Genomic DNA, 26,660 nt, shown 5'->3' with positions numbered 1-26,660 from the left:
GCATGTAATATTATAATGTAAGCCATTCCCTAGGCCACTATTTTTTAAATGTGATTTTTCATAGCTGCATAAAATTTCATTACATGAAAGTACCATAATTTACTTAATATGCTACTGGAATTTCACCATTGTTGCTGTTATAAATATAACTGATTTAATCAAAAGTCTTAATTTTGAACAACAATCTAACTGAAATGAACTTAGGCAAAAAACAGACCAAAAGTATTTTATTTAAAAAAATACTAGTATATCTTATGTAACTGACCAACTTCTACCAAAACAACAACAACACAGGAGAGGTACATGGCAGGTTTCATGAATCATTGGGACCAGAATTTAAATTCCTCCAACATCTGATTCTCACTTCTGTGATACTATAATTTATGATAAGAAATTGACCTTTTTGGTCTTCCTCCCTGTTTCTGGCACAGAGCCCCTAAAAGCTCTGGGGTTTCCTAAGCAATAAGAGCACTAAAGGTGTCTTTTGTTATGTTAATTAGTGACTGGGAAGCACCATAAATTTGCAGGATGGTTGCCAGGAGAACCAACCATGTGTATTCTTATTACCATCATCTCCACCTGTGTATAAGATACCAGACATTATTGCTAATAACATCAGATTACCTTTGAAAAAATTAGATCAAGGAGCTATTTTTCAAAACCCTTTGGCTAGCATCCTTCAGAATATTGAATGCCATTTGATGATGTAAGTGAGAACATATAAAATAGCTCCAACAACTCTTTAGTAGGAAGGAACCACACCAGCCAGACAGCTGATTTTGGTCAGGTACTATATTTTGCAGATGAGAAATAATAATTAGAAAAATTTAGATCTAACTATTACAGCATCCAGACCTTATCTTACCTCCCTTTATTCTACCTTGGGAATTAGAATCGATGCTTCAAAAGCCCTCAGAACTGCCAAGAGTTCTACAATATGGTTGCATATTAGAATTAAATGTGAATCTTTTAACATTATCTATGATTGGCCCTAACCCCTGAAATTGTTGTTGTGGAGTGAAACCAGGTATCCATATATTTCAAAAGCTCTAAATTTTATACAGAATTGAGATCCATTAGCCAAGGGACCAAAGCTGTCATCAATTTAGAATTAGCTCAAGGTTGCTAGTATTTCATAATTTTTATAATCTTTAACATACAACACATTTTTGGGGTGGAAATTGCTAATTCATCTAGATTTACTGAATGTTACTTTTAAAAATCTCCCTCCAAAATCTACTATGTGTTTGACTCATCTTATTTATTTACATCAGACTCTTTGTTACATGCTGGGTGAAGTTCCAAGTATTTAACAGCTGATAAAGTTCTATGGTGAAGAAAGAAGGAGCAATCCACTTTCTCCCTCTGTTCATAAGCAACACTGCTTTTCTTCTAATAGATTACAAAGATATATCAAAACAATTTGCCCATAAAGTGTACCTGAATGCTATAATGTTGGCATTTGGCCAAATTATATGGAGAAACTAAATATGGTTGAGAAAATTATTATTCTCCAACCTTGAAAACTTTACAGACTGTTGAACACTAAAATAGGGCAATATTTCTTTAAAATAGCTAACAACAGCAAGTAAAATTAAATAATATATCCTCCATCAGTTCTCAAGGAAAAATAAATCTACTTTGTCCATTTACCTCAAGGGAACAGTTTAATTATATTTCCACTAAAGCTGTCCTTTCCAAGCTTATAATATTTGACTCTCTATAAAGCCCAAACTCGGTTTCTTTTTGGAGTCCTAAAATATATGCATATGGATATAGGAGTCAATAATGTTTTTTAAAGTAATTCATGTTGTTGGTAGAATAATAATTAGTTCATCCTCAATGCTGTATAGCAGAGGTCAGCACTTCTTTTCTATAAAGGTCCAGATATTAAATTTTTATACTTGTAGCCAGTCAGGTTCTCTTATAATTAGTCAGCTGTTTTGTGGTAGCACAAAAGCAGCCTTAGGCCATATATAAACAGAAGGATGTGGCTGTGTTCTAATAAAACTTTATTTACAAAAACAGGAAGCAGGCCGGATTGGACCTGCTGGTTTTAGTTTGCTTACTGTCCATTCCCCTTGAAAGGGAACTGGCAAACCCCTAGAAGGCCTCCCTAAACTACCATGGCATTCATTTGACTGAGTGATGAGATATGTAGAGCCCCAAAAAACTGAGGCATGCACCACAGACAGGGACCAAACAGGAAGAAGTCATTCCTTTGAGGATTATCTTACCAGGGTCTAAATTGATTTTGAGGACAGGTAAGAAAGTAACATATTTATGCGGAGGGCACTGCCTACTTATTAGTAGTATATAAAAAATTTTTATAAAAACTTGTGGAATATGGCAGAAGAGGCTTATTCATATTAACTATCCTATCTAATAAAGAAGGAATATGCTAATTGACCCTCACACCACTGCAAAGATGGCGGCACCCACAGCCAATAAGGAGTGAATATGCTAATTGACTGCCCCACCCTCTAATATGGCGGCACCCACCGCCAATAAGGAGGGAATATGCTAATTGACTGCCCCACCCTCAAAGATAGCAGCACCCACAGCCACAAGATGGCAGCGCCCAGTCCCCTCAGCCCTGCCGGGGTGGGAGGTACACGGCAAGGCTGGGCCTGCCTCCAGACACCCCCAGTCCCCTCAGCCACCCAGATGCCCAGGGCCGCCCGAGGTCAGGTAACCAGGGCCGGCCGAGGCTTGTGCTACCGGCAGTGGCAGCAGCAGAGGTGTGATGGAGCGTTGCCTTCCCCTGATCGCCGGGTCACCTCCTGCCCCTGAGGGCTCCCGGACTGTGAGAGGGGGCAGGCCAGGCTGAGGGACCCGCCCCTCCAGTGCATGAATTTTCATGCACCGGGCCTCTAGTTAGATTAATAAAGAATAAAGATACCCCTAATGCCTTTATAATTATCCAGTTACATAATAAATTTTATTGCCAGATTTGTTTGTAGATGTTGAATTAACATGAGCAAAAGAAAACTCTTCTATCATCAAATTGCTGAGTTTGAAATATTGGATTCTATAGAAGCAGCATGCCCATGGACCATGAATAATCTTCGCCTATCTGATGATTTAAGTTACTTCCGATTTACTTTGCAATTTACAGGGTCACCCTAATACACACTTGCAACATTTCTAACCATTTTTTAAAATATATTTTATTAATTTTTCACAGAGAGGGAGAGGGATAGAGAGCTAGAAACATCGATGAGAGAGAAACATCGATTAGCTGCCTCCTGCACACCCCCTCCTGGGGATGTGCCTGCAACCAAGGTACATGCCCTTGACAGGAATCGAACCCGGGACCCTTCAGTCTGCAGGCCAATGCTCTACCCACTGAGCCAAACCGGTTAGGGCTCTAACCATTTTTTTAAGTCTTAATCATAGTTTTGCTTCATCTTGCAGGGGAAATCTTTATGGCTTTTTATAGTTACACTAGAGGCCCGTTGCAGGAAGATTCCTGCAATAGGGCTTCCTCGGACCTATTCCCACAAGAATAGGGCTTCCTGAGGCCAGAGCGAAGCGTCTCACTCCCTCCCGTTTTCGCCGCCTCGCTCCCTCCCATCTCTGCAGCCCAAGCAACCTCCCTTCACCACCGCTTCGCTTCCTCCCGTGTCCACTTCCTCGCTTCCTCCCGTGTCCGCTGCCTTGGCTCCCTCCTGTCTCTGCTGCCTCGGCTCCCTCCCATCTCTGCTTCCTGGGCTCCCTCCCTTCTCCGCTGCCTCGCTTCTTCCCATGTCCACCGCTTCGCTCCCTCCCGTGGTCACTGCCTCGCTCTCTCACTTCTCCACCACTTTGCTCCCTCCGGTCTCTGCTGCCTCAGCTCCGCTTCCTTCTCCGCTGCCTCTGCTTTGTTCCCTTCTGTGCTGCTTTGCTCCCTCCTGCAGCGCTTGGCTTCCTTCTACGCTGTCTTCAGCCTTCACTCCGCGCCTGTGTATGCAAATTAACCACCATCTTTGTTGGGTTAATTTGCATATCACTCTGATTGGCTGGGGGGCATAGCGGAGAGACGGTCAATTTGCATGTTTCTCTTTTATTAGTGTAGATATTATTTTAAATTTATTTTATGTTATAACTAGAGGGCCAGTGCATGACATTCATGCACTCGGGGGTGGATGGGTTCCCTCAGCCCGGTTATATAAGAAATCCCTAGTGCTGCTGGGGAGGCTGGAGAGGCTCCCACCACCCCACCGCCACTGCACTTGCCAGCCCTCAGTCTGGCTTGTGGCTGAGCGGTGCCTCCCCTGTGGGAGCACACTGACCACCAGGGAGCAGTTCCTGTGTTGAGTGTCTGCCTCCTGGTGGTCAGTACACGTCATAGCTACCGGTCGTTCTGCCGTTTGGTTGATTTGCATATAACCCTTTTATTATATAAGATAATCTAAGTATAACACGGTCACAGTTTTTTTTCTAAAATTTTTTTAATGATATGAAAATGTCTCTATTATAAAGATCAAAAACTTGAATAAATGCCCATTTCATAGTTACCTTTTAAGTACATCAAAGTATTGAATGAAATGAAAAACACTGAGGAGAACTCATCATCTTCCTGTTTTGTGAATAAATTAGCAAGAGAATTATTCAAATTAATTTTCACAAATTAATATTGAATGATTAATCTGTTCCTATTGTTAGAGTAAGCTATAAAGGCCTTCCTTTTAAATAATTATCACCTACTATATACTTAGATAGAGTTTTCTCTATTAATATAATTCCTCGGAAATATACTAAATCAATGGTAAAAAATTGCTTTGTGTTGCATGATGAATTATTTTCTTCTTTTAAAATAATTTTTAAATGTATACATTATACAAATGAATATGAATGAGTTAATGGTTACCGTCAGTTGGCAATAAAAATATACTCAATGTTACAAAGTGTAGGTAGGCAATACAGTAAAATATCACTAAAAGCAGGATGTAAAATTAATCCTTTACTCTAACGGCTATAAATTATAAAATATTTGAAGACATATAATTTTTCAATGCAATCATATTTATTAATAAACATACTGTGCTTTATTTATCTGTAATGCGATCTGCTAAAGTATTTGGGCAATTTTTATTGTCATAAATAGTTTAATAAATGTTAATCTAACATGTTTATAGAACTCAACTGCTAAATAAAATTTGTTAAATACATGGAGTAAATCCCAATATCAACCAGCTTTTTCTGTGGTTTTAGTTTCCTACTAGAAGACTGAATTAATGCTGCTTTACTACTATTCCATTTTAATTCAGCTGCATCAACTATACTATCTTAAAGTTGCTCTGGTTCCCAAACATTATTCCTAAAGGTTTATAGACCCGATATTTTGAGTTGTGTAGGTCTTCACAAGTGCTTGTAACAAAAACATAGAACAGCACCTGAGATTAAATATTAGTTTGGTAGCTCAGTATCTAAGAATCTCAACTTGATTGCTGAGATATAGAGGAAAACAGTGCACTAGAAATGGTAACATCACAGGTGCCCCTGGATTTTCATTTCCTACTAAAGGAGTCACAGAGCGTTTAGGAAGAGCTGTGTAAAGGTTAAGGTACTATAATCCAACACCATATCTGAATTAAATTAATTAATTTATTTTTTTGTTTCATCCATATGTTGAAGCGCTTAATTTTTAATATGGTCTTCTAATAATGGAATAGGAAGCAAGCATTCTTCTGTTTATCTATGCATTTCAGAAATATTTATCTAAATGCACAAGTCCATGGGTAAATATTTTTAACTCTATATTTAATTCTCAAAACAAGAATATAAACAAATGTCTGAAAAATATAATTTTGCTTTTCTCTTAATTTCATTATTTAAAGATTATATATTAACAAAAAAATCTGGTTAAAAAAATAGTTCTCACACTATATGACTCCAAGACTTCTATAAAGCTACAATAATCAAGATAGTGTATCATTAATAAACAAATGGACAAATAAACATATGTAATGGAAAATAATTTAGAAATATATCCATATATATTCTGCATGATTATTTAAGCAGTATTTTATATACACTTAGATAAATAACTCCAGCTCGTGCTAGAGAAGTACATGTTGTCATTTTAATCTTATATGCATGAAATAAAATCCCAAAAAATAAAAAAATAAAAAATTTGGGGATATTCATGAAACTTTCTGTCTCTAAATTCTACTTAACACAACTGACATCACTGTATTTTCAACATTCTTAACTACTTCTGGGCATAAGTTTAAAATTTGCCTCCCTGACAAGATAAGCAACTTTAATTGGAAACAATGATGCTCACTTTGGTGATGAAAATATGAATTTGCTTGAGCTCAGAAAAACAGCAGTTTTACCACAGAAATTCATGAAGGTATTCTTTACTTTAAAAAGAGATAGCATGCATTTCAATATACTCTATAATTTGAGTAAATACATGTCTAATAAAGGATATGTGTGTAAATATGGAGTTTAATTTCATATTGCACTGCTCGATTGACTTTGAGTGTTCATGGGATCACCTGCTCAAAAATTTCTGATTAGCTCATGTGAGAGCTTTTGACCTATGAAATGTATTAAAGAAAAATTGGGTTGTATGGTACAAAGTGGCAGATTAACTGATAATCTGTTTTATATGTTTTATTATTTTGCATTACTGAGAACAATATTTCCAAAGTTCAGTAAATGTTCACAGAAATTAGAAATGGAATTTTGATGTTGCCTGATGACATAAGGACAGTTACCCTGGCACGTTTTCCTTAGCAGTGTGAAGATTATCCATACCTACTGTGAACTTCAAAGTTGCTATTTCCAGGATTCTTCATGTGGCTACAAGTCACCAAGTGTAAAGTATATTACATACAACCAACACCCCTCCACAAAATAACCTTAATAAGAAACAAATATATTAACAATTTCATTTTCCCTTTTTCTAAATTTTCTACTCAATTGCTTCTGTTTTAAACTTTGCAAACAGAGTTTTGGCTTTTTATGATGCAGAATTGAGAGGTAATGAGAGGAAGAGTATTAATAAAATGTGCTGGTCTATTCTGTAGAGAAAAGTTGAGCAAGGAAAGATAAGCTAGAAATTCTTGACATAGGAGGTGTGGATGGCTCAAGTTGACAGGGGTGGGATGAAGTGTTGAGATTTCTGTGAGAACACAGTCTGTAACATAGATTTTCTAGACATTGGACAGTGAAAATCTTATATATTTGGAAAGAGAAAAAGAATTTGTGAGTTGAGATAAAGGGATTTTGTAAATCCCATGGATTACATATTTGGTTCCCTGGGTCATAGAGCCCTTGGTATAACTGTTTGATAGGCCAAGGAATTGTTCATTTTCTCAGTGGCACTGCTTACACTGTCTTTGCATATCTGAACTTGTCAACCATTACTGAGCGAGCCTGTTTAAAGTCTGCTTTGTAATATCTCTGTTGGGAACAGAGGATGCCTGCATCTCAAACTCCAAAGGTGAAAGAGAGGTTGTATCTACTGGTCATTACTGCCAATTGCCTAACATATAAAAGAAGGAGACGAGTTTCCTCACAGACAGAGAAGAAAAGGTGTAGTCAAATCTGACTGTTCTAAACCAATGCTGTGAGTGGAAGGCAGTAGAAATTTTTGAATCACTGCTTAAATTTTTATAACTGTTGAAAGACAGTGACCTCATTAGCAGAGAGCTGGAATACCTATTCAGGTGAGATATGAAACCTGCTTTATATCTACTAAACTTAAGAAATTGAATATTGCTATGGTCAGATCACTTTAAGTAAAAAAAATAGTTTTCCAAAGTTTATATTTCAATAGTTTTTGAAAGTTTATATTTTTAATGGACTATTAAATTATTTTTCCTATAAAAATTCACCAGTGAATAGTCTCAAAAAGTAATGCTCAAAGGAATAGATAACATGGCATTTTGAAAGAAAAGTAATTAAATAATAAATTAATAATAAGCATTAACTTTATAGAATTAGGAAGCTTCTTTGACTTTTTTTTCAAGTGGCCGCAAAGTAGGCAGACATTCAGACGGAGCGAGCCTACCAAAAGCAGCCCACCATCATTCAAAATAAGAAGAGGGTCCTGCTTGGAGAAACTGGCAAGGAGAAGCTACCTCGATACTACAAGAACATCGGCCTGGGATTCAAGGAGACCATTGAGGGCACCTACATTGACAAGAAATGCCCCTTTACTGGTAATGTCTCCATCTGAGGGCTCATCTTGTCCAGCGTGGTGACCAAGATGAAGAGGCAGAGGACCATTGTCACCCACCGAGACCACCTCCATTACATATGGAAGTACAACTGCTTTGAGAAGCACCACAAGGACAGGTCAGTGCACCTGTCCCCTGCTTCAGAGATGTCCAGATCGGGCGACATTGTCACCCTGGGTGAGTGCCGCCCCAGAGCAAGACTGTGCGCCTCAACGTGCTCAAGGTCACCAAGGCCCCCGGCACCAAGAAGCAGTTCCAGAAGTTCTGAGGCTGGATACCTGCCCCCCACCCCAACAAAATAAAGTGATTTTCTCAGTCACAAAATGAAATGAAATAAAATAAAATAAAATAAAGTTCTTTGAATATTTCTTCTCTCTAGGAGATCCAAACATTTTATTTACTGACGTGTTTAAAAAATACTTACCAATCCTATATAATAAAAGGCTAATATGCAAATAGACTGAACAGCAGAACAACTGAACAAACAGTTGCTATGATATGCGCTGACCACCAGGGTGCGCGTGTGGAACATGGCGGGCATCTGCCACAGCAGTATGACGGAGCAGGTGAGCAGGGGCACCAGACCAAGGCGGGGCACCAGTTGCTGTCATTGAGGGGAAACTCTGGTGGTTACTGAAAATTCTTTGCTCCTGCGTGCTGCGGTCCCGCATAGCACTTATACCTGCTGTCGGCACCGGCCCCACTCGCACCCATTGCCTGTGCCGGAGCTGCCACTCACACCCACTGCCAGCGCCCAGTGCTGGCCCCAATCGTTCGGTGCTGTCAGTGGGTGCAAACGTGGCTGCTGGCCCTGATCACCCTTCAGGGCTGCTCCACCTCCCCCTGCTCCTGACAGGCAATAGGGGCAGCAGCTGCCGCTTGCACCCTCTGACAGTGCCGGCCCCAATTGCTCCGCACCATCAGTGGGTGTGAGCGCAGCTGGCGCTGTCAGTGCATGGGAGTTGTGGCGGAGGGAGCGGGGCTGCTGGCAGACTGGGGACCTGGGGCCATGGTGGGAGTGCGGAGGATGAGTCGAAACCCATCCCTATGCCCACCGCAGCCTCATAGCCCATAGTTCCTTTCAAGGTGCACGTATTTGTGCACTGGGCCCCTAGTTATTGTATAATAGCAAGGGGAAGGGAATTTCTTCCAATCTTTAATTTTTAAAGTTGCCCTAAATAATTATTTTAATCATTAACATAGTATATTTTGTTAGTTCCTATGAAGTCAAAGTCATTAACTTTGGGAACTTAGATTCAGAATTGTACCCTTAGACAACACTCCTGACATAAAGCAGTTGGAGAGAAATCCATTGTGCTAGAAACAACTCTGATGCAGATATACCAGAGATATAGCATTGGCTTTGTCTCATTTAGTTTGGTCTATTCATTCACTGTCATCCGAGTGATTACCAAAACATAGTATTTAGTTGTTTTCAGAGGAGACATATAGATTTTGAACCACTCAACAAAATGGGGATATCATTTTAGCCTAATTTTCAAGGCTAGTAAAAATGAAAATATAATAAAAACCTCCATTTATAAAACTCTAAAAGCACAGGTTTTTTGAAAATGGTCAACAGAAATAATTCTCTTTTTGCTGAAAGGAATATAAAGTACAGCAAACAAACCCGTGTTCTTAGTGCATTCAAATAGCATGAACACTCCGGCTCATTAGATGTCCTATATTCAGCAAATTAATTGGGACAACTATTTCAGAAAAGAAGTAACAGTATGTTGAAAATTATTTTATTTCCTTTTAGTTCTGCTTCAAAGACACACACTGATAAAAAGGTGTTCCAAAAACAAGGTGGTTAATTACTAAGGTTGTTCTGCTCCAAAATCACAGTGAAACCACAATTACTCTAAGAGCAAAAAGAATAGTTACTTCAGTTGCTAGTTCTAAACCTGCATCAACAGGAAAGTTTGATGAGTATTAAACAGACTGTGACTTCACTGACTTCTCTAATTATTCTGTTTATTTGGGAAAGGAAGGTAATGGTCATAAAAATGTATGCCTAGTCATATTGGCTCAGCTGACAAATTGCTACTAATGTAATTTGTAGACTAAAACAATTTTATAAATGTACTTGGTCCTAAAAAAAAAAGTCTTCATTGTAGCTCCCAAACTTCAATACCATTCTAAAGGAAAACAAGGCTGTCTTCTTGGGAGAAAATATGGTTATAGTGAGTCAATTTTCAAGGTGCTCATCACGTTCTCAGACAGACTGTACTGCACACTTTCTTCTTTATTTTTTCGTGGGAAATCAGAAGTTTACTGAAGTAGAAGGTTGGGGAAAAACAATTACTTTGTGAAAGGAAACCAAGGCCTGCACCTAGAGGCCCACACTGAAGATCAGTGTCTCTCTGGACTCCATTTGGGGCATTCCACCTGCTGCTTGGGCTCTGGCTCAGGACATTCTCTTGGGTGACCGGGCTTGACATCCCCCAGGGCCCTTTTTAGACACCCCTCTAGACTCCAAATAAGGTCGTCCATCACCTGACCAGAAGTGCAATCAGATACTTGCCAAAAAATCAGAACTTCCGAATATTTTCTCTATGATATGTACCATATGGAGAAAAATGTCACAATATGACATTCTCTCTCATCATAAAGACAGAAAAATGTCAAACAGAGCAAACGAACACATATCATTGAGAAATTTTCTGACAACAACTTGTAGACTCTACAACTCCTCATTATGTTACTACATTTTACTATTATTTGGAGCCTTTAGTTTATTTACATCTATTGTATCTGTTTGGTGGAACTGTTATGTTAAATGGTCTGCTACTGCACTTTGCAATGTCATAGTAATTGATGTCCTGTCAAACAGTTTGAAATCTGCCACGGTAGAACATCCACATCACAAAAATTAACAAAAGGTGCAAATCAGGCCTTAATTTTTTGTGTTGTTGGGTTGTCCAGACTTTAAAGCAGATTAAACTTCAGTGTGCCATGTCTATAACTTTTGCGTTGTAGATATCACAAACTTTAAAGAAAATGTTCTGCCAGTATTCAAAAACCATTATTCAATTCAGCAAAGAGTGCATTTTTACTTGCAGGCGAATTTGTGAGTCCTTTGGAGGACCCTCTGTGGGACTCCACTCTGCAGTTATTGATGTAGAAAATTCTGCTGGAACTCGTCTCTAGGCCCACCTCAGTTCTATACAAACTGAAATCTCTCTGCCAAATCAGACCCCCTTTCTTCTAGCTGTTTCATTTTATTGATTGAAGAACAAGAACTGTGATGATGATGGGACTGATTCTAGCACCTTTCAAAGAGACCCACTTTGTAAGTGGCTGAGCCCCAAAATTAGATACTCTCCAAACACTGACTTTAGCTGCTGAGCACTTTTTCACTCAATATTGGGCCTTGGTCTTAATTCTGATATAATTGAGGGAAAATGCTCTGGATATAAACTATGATAGAATAATAATTTGATTTCAACTCTGTTTGTGTGTTTGGTATTTATTGATCTCCTCCATCCCTTAACGTTATTTAGCATTTAAAAATCTCTCATAAAATATAGTTGCTGTTATTTACTAATCAAAATTTATATGTTTCATCTGATATACCATATACTAACATAGAGAATACAAAATCAACAATGAGTAAGATAGAGAGATACTGTCCTTGTTTTACAGTATTTTTCTCTACAATTCTAGAGACCATGAAATTAACTTGGGGTTAGCATTGTCTCAGAGAGTGCTAGCATTGAATAGCAAAATTATAATGAAAGTTTTTTTAACAGAGCATTAAAATGATGTTTACAGCCAACTTAATCCTTCAGTCCAAGGATAAATGCAAATCTAATTTTATTAATTGTAATTCTCACAGTATTACTATTTAAAAAGGTGTATCTTATTTAAATATGATCAAAATGCAAAACTGAAGCTCTCCTTAATAATTAGCACTCTCCATTCTATCATTTAAATGTAGCAAATCAAATGTAGTTTATCTCTCTGTACTGTTAACATAAATTGATAAAGTATTTCTGAAAAATATACATTTTCAGGAATGTTAAATCATTGCACTAATGTTGTACTGTAAACTGAATTCTGAAGCAGGGCAAGACAAATCTGTATTATATCCTTCATAAGTAAGAAAAAGGCACAGTGGTAAAAGAGCAAAGTGCATACAGGGGAGTTTTCTAAACAATGCTGGAAGTATGAGCAATTGTGGAACAGTAAGAAGCTTGTTGTTACTCTGAATATAATGTAATCAAGAACATGTTGAACAGAATCAGGCAGATTGGAATTTTTATCCAGTGATAGTTCATGCAGAATTGAGCACTGCTTAAGGCATTTGGAGTCCAAGCATCCTTATTTTAAATATAGGAATCATTATATTTGTGTTATACAACCCAACAGGATTCTCTGAGGATCCAATGCACAAATTTATATAGAATGCCACTATAAAAAATATTGCATGTGGAGAAAGGGTGGAATTGTAAATAGGTATAGTCACAATGGACAGCAGTATGTAGATTCCTTAAAAAATGAAAAATAGAACTGCCATATGACTGCAATCCAGCAATTACACTTTGGGGTATTTACCCTAAGAAACAAAACACTAATTTGAAAACACTATATGCACCTCTGTATTCACTGCAACATAACTTACAATATCCAAGAAGTGGAAGTAACCTAAGTGTCCATTGATAAACAAGTGGATAAAGAATATGTGGTACATATATGCAATGGAATCTTACTCATCCATGAAAAAGAATGAAATCTTGCTATTTACAACAACACAGATAGGTCGAGGGAATTATATTAAGTGAAATAAGTCAGATGGAGAAAGACAAACACCATATGATTGCATTTGTGTGTAAAATCTAAATAACAAACAAATAAAATAGAAATGAATTCATTACTACAGAGAGAAAAATGATAGTTGCCAGGTGGGAGACGACCTTGGGGGATGGGTGAAAGGACAAATGGGATTAAGAAATACAAATTACCAGTTATAAAAACAGTCATGGGAATGTTAACTACAGCATAGGAAATATAGTCAGCAATATTGTAATAATTATGTAAGACATCAGTTGGGTACTGATTTATCAGGGTGATCACTTTGCAAGTTGTATAAATGTCTAATAATGATCTTATACATCAGAAACTAATATAATATTATACATCAACTATAACTAAAATAAATATAAAAAATTTATGCAGGGCAAAGTATTATCGTGTGGAATTTTTTGGCATTTATTACATGGACAACATGAGCTAAACACTTATGTATTTAATTTATTTAGATTATCAGTTGGATATAACTGCTAAAATGAAATCATTTAACTTTAAGCAAACTATCTTAAATATTCTGTGAAATGTAAAGAAGGCATAGCTTTAATCACTGCAACACAACAATGTGGATGTCAAGGACCTTAGCTCCTGGCACGTCTTGAAAATTTCCAGGAGTCAAAAAGTACTTTTTTCCTGCTAAAATTCCAATCAATGTGTCCACTTAAAACAATATTCCATTTGTTACCTCATGCAAGCCACTTGAGAAGACAACTGCAGGGAGATGTGCCATCATTAAAACATCTCTCTCTGTGAAGGCAGATTCTGCATGTATTACTTCAATAATGCATGCTAAGTCTGATCCAGAACGCACCGGAATGCAGAACAGAAATAATCTTTAGAGTGTTTTGCTGACAGACTTGGACTTCTTTCCCAAGAAAAGAATGCTTTTCAGGCCTAAAGATGGCCTGTATATTTTGAAATACTAATGAAGTTTGTTATTGGTTGATATTTATGATTCATGCAATTCTGGTTTGGCAATTCAGTACTGTTTTTTCTCAAACTATGAAAAAATCCTGCACCAAATGTCTTTGATTTTTGTTTTATTTTGTTTTGTTTTTAATTGAGGTTTAATTACAGAGTGCAGAAGCTGGAAGTGTATACTTAAAAATGTATACACCCACACATAAGCAACATCTGAATTATATATAGGACATCTTTTTGTCTAAAAAGTTTCCTCCCAACTATATAGAGTCACTTTACATTTCTCTTATAATGAGCAATATTGAGCATCTTTAAATAATTACAGAGCAATTTGCATTTACTTTGAGTTGTTGATTTATCTGTTTTTCCCAATTCTTTTCTATTATGTTATTGTTTTTGCATCTCACAGATTGGAGATCTTTATATATTAATTATATTGGCCTTTTGTTATTGTATTTTCCCAATGTGTTCACACTTTCTTTTTTGCCTATGGTATTATTTTTTTCACGCAGTTCATGATATTGTAGTAAACTTATTTGTTTTCTATTATTAACTTGGGTTCCATCATAATAATAAAAGATTTCTCCACTTTTGTCCCATATATGTTTTCTTTTAGATTTTGCATGATTTTACATTTAAATGTTTGACCAATTTGCATTCCAAAATGTTAGTTATTTTATATATAACACTAGGATGTTAAGTTGACATATAGAAGATATATACATTGCATTTGTCATGAAAACCCAATTTTCAACTCTAGAACAAAAATAAGGTTATTATGTCCTTGATTTTTTTATAATGAAAATGGAAGAACATGGGCATTAGAGATTATATAGAATATAATCTGTTCAAACTAAACCCCCATTTCCCCAACATTGATTAAAGACCATAAGCCTCAGTGAACATTTCGAGTGATGTGGAAATGCTATTTCAAAAAGATCATATTCCACTGTTGGAATTATTACATAATTATTACTTCAGTGAGACAAAGTTATTTGTAGTTCTCATCTTTTGGTACTAGGTTTTGTTTATCCATAATGTCACACAAAAAAATCCTACCATTTAAGTGACAAACAAAAATTTCAATTATCAGCTGATAAATATTTCATAATGCCTTCTTTTCCAAGGTATCTTTCCCAATTAATACAACTTCTCAAACATATTATTTCTAGTCCCTCAACATAGTGGTTATTCTAACCTTGGACATTTTGTTTACAAATGTGCCCTTTTAATATGTTGCTACATTTAAGCCTAACTCACTGTAATTTTTACTTTTATTGTACTTCCATTAATTAACATTGCCTAAAAGTTTATTTGGATTTCTCATACTGTGGTCTTTTTGTTATACCTAATTTACTCTGTCATCTCTTAATGGATTATGGATTATTCAGAATTTCTACTTATGTTTTTGGAAATATATGCATAAATTTTAATTATCTGGCAAACTCATTTAAACAATTTCTTGGTTTAATTGTGCTAGAGTTGATACCCTATGGTCCATGCTTTAATTTCAGGGCTTTAGCTCGCTTTTGTAAAATTGTTAGCAGCTTTAATAAATAAATGTACTCCGCTAGAATCAGAATCTGATCTTCATTCAAATACTTTATTTAAATATTTGCCTTTGGATCATACAGAATAATTCTATACTTTTTATATTACTGTCCTAAATATTTAAAATATACTTTCAAGATATAATTTGAATATGAAACATTAAAATTAGATGAAATATTAGGCTAAAACTTACTAAGATAGGATCTTAGTTTACCTACTTCCCTCGGAAATAGATTCTTGTCATGGTATTATATTTGAATTTCATACCATCTTATGTTGTGCTCATATATTTTTACTTATTTAAATAGTTAACCAAATAATTTTAACTGCCTTTTAAATGACTGATTACAAATTGATATAAATAATTTTATGTTTGTGACATTTTGCTTAATATAGCTGCAAATACCTTTATTTTCAATTTACATAGTCTTCTAACTATTAGCCTATTTCTATTCATTATCCTTTTTAAATTTCCCTGATGCAGACTATATATATATCTTTGGGATGTGCTTTGGTTATGAATGTAATCAGTGTTCTTATGAAAGAGAGTGCACAGTGATCCCTAGTCATTTCCACCATGTGAGGTCATAGCAAGGAGGCAACTGCAATGAACCAGGAAGAGGGTCCTCACCGGAACACGACCATACCGGTGCCATGATCTTGGACTGGGCCAGAGTTTCACACTATAAAGTAAAGGTGTTTCAGTAATTTTTGCAGTATCTAGCACTCCTAAAATTTTATATCTCTTGTGTTATAGTAACTATTTTGACTTAATCTTTAGAGTATGAAAATGCATTGTACATTTATGTTTTTAGGACACAAAGATAAGTGCTTGAAATTTACCACATTTCCCCAAATATTTTCTTATGATGAATCAAATAGTTCATTAACTGGTATAAAGTGGTATATTCAAATTTTCTCAAATTCTTTAGATAAATCAAATATATTAAGAAGTTTTTTTTATTCCAAACTCTTTATTAATACATTGAGTCTCATGCTCACCTAATGTCTAATCCTATCTAATAAAGAGGGAATATGCTAATTGACCTTCATGCTATCACAAAGATGGCAGAGCCCACAGCCAATAAGGAGGGAATATGCTAATTGACTGATGACAGCGCCCACAGCCACAAGATGGCCAGCAGGAGAGGGCAGTTGTGGGCAATCAGGCCAGCAGGGGAGAGCCGTTAGGGGTGACCAAGCCATCAGGGGAGGTCAGTTGGGGACGACCAGGCCTGTAGGGGAGGGCAGTTAGGGGTGACCAGGCCAACAGGGGAGGGCAGTTAGGGGTGACTGGGCCGGCAGGGGAGGGCAATTGGGGGGGACCAGGGTGAACTGGCCAGCAGGGGAGGGCAGTTGGGGGCGATCAGGCTGGCAGGGGAGGACAGTTGGGGGTGATCAGGCTGGCAGGGGAGAGTTTAGGCATTGATCAGGCTGGCAGAGGAGTGGTTAGGGGGTGATCAGGCTGGCAGGCAGAAGCAGTTAGGGGCAATCAGGCAGGCAGGCAGGCAGGCAGGCAAGCGGTTGGAAGACAGCAGCCCTGGATTATGAGATGGATGTCCAACAGCCCACAGGGATCAGGCCTAAACTGGCAGTTGGACATCCCCCGAGGGGTCCCAGATTAGAGAGGGTGAAGGCTGGGCTGAGGGAAACTCCCCCCACCCGTGCATGAATTTCGTGCACCAGGCCTCTAGTAGAAGTTATAAAGATAAAAAACCTCTTTGTTAAAACAGAGTCAAGTAATTAACAAGGAATAAACAAAATCTAAATTCTGTAGCTTTGGCACAGAACATACCCTCATTAAATTACATCTTTCATAAATATTCTTTTGGATATGAAATACTAAATTTTAAGATGGGAAGAGATAGTTTTTTCTTTAGTTAAATAAGTTATTTATTTTCTTGTTCCTAAGCCATAAAGAGATTTCATTTGTGTTATAACATCTGTATAATAGTGAGTAAAAACACTCCCTCCTTCCAAATAATTACTTTTATTGAAAGAGTCCAAAATCTCTGGTCCCTGGACTATAAGTTGTTAAAGTTTCAAAACAAATTTAGTATTGATGGTGAATTTTTTCATCTATGTTCCTGATACCTGTGTCCTATGGATGAATTATTAGATATCTTTGAATTTAGTTTCATCACATGTAAAATAAAGATAACTTTTATACCAAAATGAATATTAAATATATAATAAATTATTAAGAAGCATAATAAATGTAAGATATTTATATAATCTATAATTTTGATGTCGATATCAGTACTTTAACAATTTTAGTTGAAGTTAATTAACATAATTAAAGTCTGACTCTTTTTATATCAATCAGAGAATATGCTCAAAAGTTAAAATGAATTAGAAGAATTGTTATTTGTTTGTATTTTCTGTGCTACTCTTTTGCTAAATAAAACTGATTATATCAGAGCCAACGATCCCAACAATTAAGAAAATACTATTTATCTTATTGGATATTTTTTCTTATTCAACATGCTTGAAAATATCTTTTTACACAGTGACTTTTTATTTTTACTAGCAAGTTAGAAATTACTATAAAGCAAGAAATAATTAAAATACATTAAATATTTGAACTAATCCTCTATTACTTTGATTGTCAAAGGAAAGGAGATTTTAGTTACTAATTCCTTTGAAAATGCATTGAATTGAGATTATACACACACTATATTTATACTTTGTTCTATTTTTTTTAATATCTTGTTGATGTGCTTAAGTATTATTCTGCTTCCCCTTTCTTTTCTCTGATTCATATTACTTACAATGCCTGTCTTAGGATATTAGAGTAGACTTGACAGTTGTTTATTTATTAGTTGTCAAATGTTATAAAGAAAGTAAAAGTGACTTGAGGTTGCCTTTTATTTATTAAATACTTTTATAGACACTTTTATCTATCTATCTTAACAATATCCATCCCTAGTTCGTCCTTGAAAATAGAATCTTGATTTAGTTTTATAGTGGCAAAACAAATGCAAACCAATCATAGTTGTCACACCCTGGTTTCTCAGTTTCCGTTTACAGAAGGTGGACTTGAGGTATGGTTTTGCCAAAAGAGAACAAATAAAAGTAGTAGTAGTCATCAAGAAAATCATTCACTTTCCTTAGAAAATAGGGAAGACACACTAGCATCACTCCCTTTATTTACTTCTTTCTCTAACACTGATGATTCTATAGTGACTGAGGCTACAGCAGACATCTTGTAGTCATGGGGGAAGGCCAAACTAGTCACAGAAACATTGGTGCTATAGACACCGGTAATCTCTTACTATGAACCATGTAAGAAAAATATATTGTGCTCCTTTTTAAAACTTTGTTCTTGCTAATGTGAAGAAGGAGATGCTCCATTTGTTAGGAAAATATTCCACTGTCTAAAACAGAGAACCTGATTGACAATGGCTTAAACAAGTGTTTGTTTATCCTCACATGACCAAAAGTCATTAAAGAAAGGAAGTTGCTACTTTTTTAGCTGGCTCCTCAAAAATACTACCAGGGACCCAATATTAGCTTTCAGGGTTTAACATATATTAATTTGATGTTTACTAGTTTTTGCTTCCCTAACTCTTCAAAACAGAAATACCACATATTTAAAAAAATAAGTTTTATTTCTTTATCTCCAGAGGACATTTTGAAAATAAACAAATTAGTAATATTTTATTACCCTAACCTTAAATAGTTAAGAAAAAAGAGAATTAACACCAGTCCTGGCATATTTACATAGTTAATTAGCCAATGATGTTAAATAATTATATATACATTCTAAGCAATTTAAAAATATCTGTTTATGGGGAATAGTAATGCCAAGATAGTGGAAGCTACTCAAGAGATGAATTCAAATTTCTTTCACTGCTGAATGAATAAACCATTGAGTTGCATTATATTAATAAGCTACCATAACTCAAAATTACCCATGTTCTTCATACTCTTTCAACAGAAGTCAGTGAAGTGCAGTGACATTTTCTCCCAAAGTCCTTTCTATAAGCACTAGGGGACCAGTGCACGAATTTGTGCACCTTGAAAGGAACTGTGGGCCAGGAGACTGTGGTGGGCACAGAGATGGGTCTTGGCCCATCCTCCACACCCCTGCCTGGTCCCTCCTGCCACGGCCCCAGGTCCCCCATCTGCCAGCAGCCCCACTCCCGCCATGCTGCTCCCATGCACTGACAGCTCCAGTCCCGCTCGCACCTGCTGATGGCACGGAGCTATTGGGGCCAGTGCCAGCAGAACGTGCTAGCGGGGCCAGCACCATCAGCGGATGCAAGCAGCAGCTTCTGCCCCGATCACCCCTCAGGAGCAGAGGGGTAGAGGGAGGTGGAGAAGTCCTCAGGGGTGGTCGGGGCCGGCAGCTACCAGTTGCACCTGGTGACAGCACCAAGCGATTGGGGCTGGTGCCGGGTGCAGGCATGGGTGTGAGTGGGGCTGGCGCCAGCAGCGGGTGCAAACACCAAGCAGGACCAGGGCACACGGGAGCAAAGAATTTTCAGTAACCACCAGAGGCTCGCCCCGATGACAGTGACTGACGCCCTGCCTTGGTCTGGCACCCCACTCACCAACTCCACCATCCCATCATGGCCAAATTCCACCATGTTCCATGCTCTGCTGCCTGCTGCCTTTGCCTTCCCTATTTTGTGCGCACCCCCTGGTGGTCAGTGCATGTCATAGCAACCGGTTGTTCGGTTGTTCCACTGTTTGGTCTATTTGCGTATTAGGGAGATATATATATATATATATATATATATATATATATATATATATATCATAATAGTGACTGGTTTTATAAATTATTCATCTAAACATTTGTATTAATGTTCTGAACTCATACTGAAAAACAAGAATTAACTGCTTAAAAATATAGTAGCACTAGCATATTTATAAACCAAGATCTTAATATAATGTAGTGTTTCAAGATTTTCATACTTTTAGAAGAGAGGTTGCAAAGGTATTTGTTGTAATTCAAAATGGTAATGATATAACAAATCATGAAAATATTTAAAAATTGTTGTTATGTAGGTGATTGTTATTGTGATTAAGTGGGTCTAGAACAGTGATGGCAAACCTTTTGAGCTCGGTGTGCCAGCATTTTGAAAAACCCTAACTTAACTCTGGTGCCGTGTCACATATAGAAATTTTTTGATAGTTGAAACCATAGTAAAACAGACTTATATTTTTGATATTTATTTTATATATTTAAATGCCATTTAACAAAGAAAAATCAACCAAAAAAATGAGTTCGTGTGTCACCTCTGACACACATGTCATAGGTTCAACATCACTGGTCTAGAAGCTAAACATCATATACATCCTGAATTATTTCTGTCTTATCAGTAGGATAAGGCTAACCCTGAACTCAACCAAAATAATTACATACATTTGAAATAAATTATGTATCATGAATCATATTTTTACAATTCTTACTAAAAGAAATTAAAAGAAAGATTATGTTATGGGCTTAATTGTGTTCCCTGCTCCCCTACCCCCCCCCCCAATTTTGTTTTAGAGTCTTTACTTGCAGTTCTCACAATGTGACTCTATTTTGAGATAGTCTCAAAGAGATGATACAGTTAAAATGAGATGATTAAAGTGGGCCTTAATCTAATATAACTGATGTTCTCATAAGAAAAGGAAATTAGGACATAGAGATGTTCAAAGGGAAGACCATGTACATATACAGGGAGAAGACCCTATCTACAAGCTGGAAAGAGTGGTCGCAGAAGAAATCAACATGGTTGACAGCTTGATCTCAGACATCTAGCATCCAGAATTGTGAGAAATAAAATTCTGTTGTTTATGCCAACCAGTCTGTAGTAATATTTTGTTGTAGCAGCCCTAGAAAACTAATATAGATAGCAAAAATAAGATTTTTAAATAAGTCAAGTAGAAAGATAGTTACGATTTTGGTAATATGCATTTCTACCCAAAAGCCATTTCTGTCCTTGACTTTATCTGTTAAAATGTTATTGTCAACCAGAACTCAATTCTAGGCCCAATATTGACATAAAATTAAACTTTGCACTAGCTAAATGTTTGTTGAGGAAACATATACATAAAATATGGAGCAATTGTGCAATATTTGAATATTTTTTCGCCTTTATTTCCAATATTCAGATTATAAGTTACTGAACATTTCAGTCTTTATATTTGCAAGCTATGATTCTTTTTTGGTATTATTTTCTAGGTCTATATGTACTTTCTCACAGTGAATGTGTTATGAAAAGTGACTTTATAACATCTGTGGAACACTATAAGATTATTATTTCTAAAATTCATAATTTGACTTGTTTATACTAGAAAAATACCATCTTTCTTTTCTTCTGAAATTTTGAATATTTATGAGTAAACGGCATTTTAAGTTCTTTTTTATACAGCAAGGCAAAATGAGGAATTTAAAGGCAAATAACATACAAATTATAAGATTGAAGATGATAGCAGCACTAGTTAGACAGAAAAGGGGAAATCATAGAAGCACAGCATCATTAAATCACCTAAATTCCAAAGTCTGTAACCTTACAGATTTCCTTAACCCCAATGGATGTTATTTTACCCTCCTGCTTGGGAGATGTAGGCGAAATGAGGTAGCTGTAAAAGCTGGGGTTATGAAATCTGTGTTGCTGAAACACAGGTTATATATGCATTAGATTTACTTATTTTACTATCTTTTTCCATAAATAAATATCCTGCTTTAGGCAGCCCAGTCTGTTCATTATTTCCATAGAGTTCTATGCATATTGCCAACAACACAAGGTCTTAAATTATAATCCATCCCACTCTCTATCATCTGTCTAAATGCTATTGACCTTCAAGGCTCTGCTAAAGCCTTGTTTCTTCTCAAAGCTACACAGATCATATTAAGATCATGTAGATTTTCACTCCTCTGGCCATTCAACCCTCAGAGTCTCTACACCATAAAGAGTCTCTATACCATACCACCTTCTCAGTGCAGCAGCAGAATTGAAGTAGCAGCAGTCCATGTTCCCAGTGTATGACCTTGGTCTCCAGTTCCAGGCAGAGCAGAACTGACCTTATTCACAGGTTACTGTAAAAGTCTGTTTTGATCTGTCTGGGTGGATACCTGAAGGACCTACACAAGGTGTGTGTCTCTGCTTTGTATAATTCAAAAGTCAGACTAGAAAAGTGGCGGGCATTGCTCAAAAGTACTGCAAATTGAACTAACAAGCAATAGACTTATAGGACAAAAGACACAAATATTACATGATAACAAGTATATGTAGAATCTAAAAAGTGGAACTCATAGTGACAGAGAATAATGGTGATTACTAGGGGCTGAGGAGTGGGAGGCAGTGAAGGAAATGGGGAGGTGTTGGTCAAAGAGTACAAACTTCCAGAAAATGAATAATTCTGGGGATCTAATGTACACCATGGTAATTATAATTAACAATGTTGTATTATATAAGTTATTTTATGTAAATAAATGCAATAGACACTATTGTTAAAAATATAAACCATGCACAAGTAAATAAATGAGCCTTGTCTTCATCTTGTGTCAGTAGAGAGCTTGAGGTTCTTCACTCTGGCATTTACAACGAAACCAACACAAAACAAACAAATTACGGCTGTTTTTAACCTGTTATAGAGCTAAGATCACAGAGCAACAAGAGTTCCAAAACTAGTAAGAGATAGCAAACTGCAGGAGAGAGAAGTGAGCACTGGCTTACTTGATGTAAATGCAAATAGGTACTTGCAACAGGAGTTTGGCATGAATAACTGACAAATTGTTGAAGGCTGCATTTGGACTCATGGAATATGGTGATGCCTTTGGAGGTCACACATACTGGAGTACTTCCCACACTGTAAAAGGCACGTATCAATAAATCTTACTAGTTTCTCACAGAAAAGGTCAGAATGAGCCCTAAGAAAGTTTTCCTTGTAGTGCAATCGAGGAGGGAGCAGTTATTTAAGATGGGCAGGAAACTCCACCTGGACCCCTCACTGCTATATCCACTATGGAACAAAGACCTTACTCTGTAGCAGAGGTGGGCAAAATATATCCCGGTCTTTAGGGCACTGGAGACATTTTATTGCATCTCATGGTTAGAAAAGATGAAAAAAACAATGGAAGAGATTTTTCAAGAATTAATGACAAACATCAAACCGCAAATCCATAAATCCCAGAAAACAATCAGTGTAAACCACTGTAATTAAAAAATAATTGGCATATCATGTTGAAACTGCTGGAAATGTTAGATAAATATCATAGAGGCAGAGAAACAAAAAACCATAACATATAGGTAAAATATATATCAATTATAGGAGATTTTTTTGTCTGACTGCACAAACCTGAATATTATAAATCTAAAAAAAATGTGCAGAATCTGTAAATGAAAACTAAACAAACAAACAAACAAAACCCTTTGATGGAAGAAACTGAAGATCTAAATACATGAAGAAATACACTATGATCATAGATTGAAAGACTCAATACTGTAAAAATGTCAGTTAATTCTTCCCCAAATAATCCATGCATTAAATGAAATCTCAATCAAAATCAATCAGGCTTTTTTGGAGATTTCAATAATAATATTTTCAAAATCATGTTAGAAAGCAAAGAACTAAAATAAAAATATTTATGAAAAAGAAATCTTGAGAATTATATTAATACAAATAAATATTGGAATATAAATAATGAGGGGAAAGAAACAATTATCCATTATAGAATAATTGACAGAAATAGAAAATCACTATGAAAATCCCACTTTAGTAATTTCTACAAGCACTGTCTATTGGAGAATGTTAAATTAGTGGGTAGAAGTTTAAGCAGAATGAGATTATTTGCATAGTCTCAAATACCTTCCCCCAAATATTTATAAAGTAATTATGAATGGGAAATAGTAACAAGGGAGAATCATTGCTGACTCTGCCTAAATGGAATGATCAAGTTAACATTACCAGTAACACACATCTAAAATTAAGATATGATGGGCTGACAGGGCATGTTTATAATTTATAACTATATCTGATAATAAAAAAACCCACAGAAAAACAAAGTATTCTATAAAATAACTGACCCAAATTCTTCAGAAGGGGCCCGGTCATGAAAGATAAGGAAAACTATTTCACAGATGGAAAAGACAAAGGAGGCATGACAACTAAATATACTGTGGAATCATGCATAGATTTATTTAGAACAGAAAATGAAATGAGAGGAAAAACTGGTAACATTTGAATAAATTCTTTATTTTAGCTAATAGTATGTTACTAGGATTAATTTCTTTGTTTAGATAATGATCTTGTGTTTATGTGAGATGTTAATATTAGGGAATAGTTGGATAAAGGGTTTATAGGGATTCTCTGTATTTTTTTTATAAAGTTCTATAAATCTAAAATTAGCTCAAAATAAACATTTGGATGAGGTTGAAATCTAAACTACAAAAAAGTCAATGAATAGGAAAATAATGTTTTCCTCACCATCCCATATTTAACATTTCATAAGAAAAATAGATATACATAATTATGTCCTACTAGAGGCCCAGTACATGAAATTCATGCATGGGTAGGGTCCCTAGACCTGGCCAGTGATCAGGGCCGATCTGGGCCTTCCTTTCCCAGCTGCCGGCTGCTGGCCAGGGACTTCCTTCATTCCATGCCTCCCCGTTAGTGGTCAGTGCCCATCATAGCGAGCAGTCCAACTCCCAGTCTCCCAAACTTCGGAGGGGACACTTTTATATATATAGAAGATTATTTATATATTTTTCTGTGCATTGTTATTTTTATCAAAATATTATTATTTTGTCACTATCAGAAAACATACTGATACAATGCATTTATTTAGGGTTTATTTTCTATCACCATGACACCAGACAATTTCAATATGAAATCAGTGAATTTAAAGCCTATCCATAAATTCCTTGACCCTTTCCCATAACGACATTTAGACCATGTCCATTCCCCTGAATTTGAATGAGTTTTTATGACTGCCTACTCAAATCATATGTTGTGGAAATGATTCTGAGTAACTTTTGAGGCTATGTTAGAATATAACATGTACCTCTGGGAGCCTCATTTACAATACAAGATGACCAGTGACTATATGACCATTGTATCAATAGACCACAGGAAGTCACCACATAGAAAAAGAGAGAGAGAGATACCCAATAATTCCAGCTGTTTTGGTGCTCAGATGTTTGACTCAGCTAGTGCAAGACATGTGACAAAAGAAGCCTTCTAGAGGACCAAAGGCACATGTGACTGCAACTGTATGAGTTAACCAATGAGAATTGCCCAGTTGAGCCTAGGCAACTCCCAGATTCATGAGTAAAGTGATAGTTACTGTTTTCAGTAACTGTTTGGGGTCACTTTGTTTTGCAACCATAAATAACTGCAAGAATGAATTTATTTAGAATCATCCTTAGTATTATTACTGCATTTGAATAAATGACTTTTTGTTCCAATTAAGTTAATAGCCTTAAATCTTAGACTCCTTGTAGTGATAGTGTTTCTTGGATATGTTCTCTACATTTTATTCTGAGATGATCTTTCTGTGTCTCAGAAACTTTTATCAACTACGTTTGTCAAAACTCTTATCTTTCCTCATGAATTCAGTTGAGTTTCTTAAAGTAAATGGAAAACAGTTTTGCATGAAACATCTTTCTGAAGTTGTTCATTTGCAAGGGTGTATTTTGACAGAAGAAACTTGAGCTGTGATGTTCAAATCAATACTATGCTCTCTACATTTTAAAAAGCAGGGAAGCTCTAATCAAATACTTAGAAAACTACAGTTTATTATCTTCATTTCTTGGTAATCCTTTCCCTTTTAAAACTTACATAAAGTTTGTAGTATCTAATTATTTTGAGCCATAGAAACATTGGAGACCATATTATCAGATTTTACTTTGGTCTTACTACTGATTCACTATAAGAAACTGGAAAAATTGTTTAAACATGTAGGACATAAAATAGCACATGTGAGAAATATTTTCTTCATTTATATCATGTGCTCATCTCTCTAATATTAGCCTCTGAGTACTTATGTGAAATGCTTTTAGAAATGCCTAAAAATTGATGTACAGCAAATTTTAAATAAACTTTAAATGTGACATCATCTCACATCTCAAAAGCTGAAACAGAAGTAAACACTCCAAGAAAGAAGTTCAGATCTTTTTAAAAACTATTACTTGCATATGGAAGTAATTAAGAGTTGCCATAAAAAATAGGATGGGAGTAAACTTAGGTCTCCTT

At 36.1% G+C, this 26,660-nt stretch overlaps 1 pseudogene; it reads left to right on the top strand.

Annotated features, from left to right (window-relative positions):
- The first annotated feature begins 6,286 nt into the window (after positions 1 to 6,286).
- Positions 6,287 to 8,445, top strand: LOC102439055 (annotated as a pseudogene).
- Positions 8,446 to 26,660: the final 18,215 nt, after the last annotated feature.

This window comes from Myotis lucifugus, unplaced genomic scaffold (genome assembly GCF_000147115.1).
Source record: "Myotis lucifugus unplaced genomic scaffold, Myoluc2.0 scaffold_0, whole genome shotgun sequence".
Classification (NCBI taxonomy): Eukaryota; Metazoa; Chordata; class Mammalia; order Chiroptera; family Vespertilionidae; genus Myotis; species Myotis lucifugus.
The sequence above is the reverse complement of the archived record's forward strand: the minus strand, read 5'-3'. Positions and strand labels throughout refer to the sequence as shown.